Raw genomic sequence first — 2,079 nt, 5'->3', positions numbered from 1 at the left:
TCAATATTTAATCGGATTTAATCTCTATCATGTAAACAATTTTTAGGATTTAACACCCTGTAGATTTAATAAATTATAATTTAAAGAATTTACTAAGGGGATGTTTGGTTGCCTATTATAAGAGTGCAAAGTATTTCAAATGAATGGGTTTTAAATATTTTGTTGTTAGTTTGAAGTAAAATAAATAAACTATAAAATATTGGTGCATTTGAAATTAAAAGTGTAAATGAGTCAAGTTGATGTTGAGTCATGTCTCATATAGGTTGTATGGTTATAATATAATTAATAATAATTAAATTTGATAAAAAGAATATAAAGAAATATACTTTTTCAATAATAACTTCATATCTAAACCTATTAAATAATAACTCAAATTGATTGTTTTTTTATAAGAAAAATAGTTCATTTATATTGCTAATATTATAAAGTTATTTTGAGTGAAAGTTTGCATACCAACATTGCTAATTAGTTTTAAACTATAAGATGAATCCATAGAATATTAAAAATAAAATGAAATTTTGTTTTAGGATTAGATTGGGACATTTAAAGAACACTAACAAAAATATTTTATAGAGTAGGTTTTGAGACCTTAAGATTTTGTTGCATCAACTAGAATGATGTCCTGGACGATATCAAAAAATAAAAGCTACCTAAATAGATCTTGTGGCTGATTCTTTATGATTTAATTCTATCATCCTGGCCAATAAAACTATCATCCAGGATGATGAGCTTAATGACAGATACCTTAACCAGGATGCCCTAATTAGGGTTTTATTTTTAACTGATCGTCCAGGCTAATTTTGGGATTATCCCAGAAGATGTGACCAAAAATAGAGAACTCTAAAAAAGTAAGAAAAATTCCCCATAGAGTGTGTGTTTGTGCAAGGTTACTTAGCATCAAGAATCACTTTTTAAAAAAAAAAAATTACAATAGCATATGCATTAAAGGAAAGAAAGAAAAACAAGGAACAAACTAAAGCAAATGTTCACATTCCTTCTTCAAAAGAGAACCTAGAGAAGAAGGGATGTTTGCAAAAGAAAAAACTATCAAAATAAAAGTTGTAATCTAAAGCCATAGTAGCACACATGTCGGCTACTCTATTACCATTCCTATGAATATGGTTGAAAATTACCTTATTGAAATCGGCTAAGAATATAAGATTCTCCTCTATCTGGTTGAAGCTTTGCCACTTTGCCTTATTCAAAGAATCTTGAGTGAATCTGATAACATTGATGTTATCACCTTCTATGATGAGACCTTTGCATTCAACCATCCACGGTTGCAAGTATTTCTTGATTGAGATCACTGCTGCTAGCTCAAGGTTTGTAATGTCCCAATGAATTCTTTTCTCCCCAAAGGCCACCAATAATCTTCCTTGATCATCTCTAAAGCATCCTCCAATTCCAGCATTATAAGAAGGGAGGAGAGCAGCATCAACATTGATCTTAATACACCTTGCGGTGGAGGGTGCCAAATAGTTTGAAACTCCCTAGGGAGGTTAGCACCCCAGCTAGCAATGAGAGGATTAAAAGATAAAAAAGCTGTAGATAACACATTTGCTGCAGTTGATGAAACCGTATTAGCACTCTTTCCATGAACCACCTCGTTTCTGTTTTTCCAATTCCAGAACACAACATTGTAGTAAAGAATAACAATATTAGGTGCTATCTTAGATAGATGTTTTAGCTCAATAACACAATCATCCAGTGAGTAAAAAACTGGAACAAAAATACCCCATTCCTGGATTTTCCTCAGTATATCTTGTAAATGCTTGCACTTAGCTGAGACGTGTGATAGATTTTCAATTTCTTTATAACCTCTAGCACATTGATCATCATTACTGATTTTTCTGAATTTAAAGAACTCATTAGTTGGGATAACACCTCTACTCAACCTCCACCAAAACATTTCCACCCTTGGCGTCATTTTAAGCTTTTTTAACCAAATGGTAAACCCAGAATCTGCTTCACTAGCTTGCTAGTTACTGCAATGTGTCTCATATGCATGTGCTGTAATCATTTTGCCTGATAAAGAATGAATTTCCTCCATGAAGTCTTCAGGAACCTCCCATTCAATCT

Source organism: Dendrobium catenatum, unplaced genomic scaffold (genome assembly GCF_001605985.2).
Source record: "Dendrobium catenatum unplaced genomic scaffold, ASM160598v2 fragScaff_scaffold_390, whole genome shotgun sequence".
Lineage (NCBI taxonomy): Eukaryota > Viridiplantae > Streptophyta > Magnoliopsida > Asparagales > Orchidaceae > Dendrobium > Dendrobium catenatum.
Note: the sequence above shows the minus strand (reverse complement) of the source record.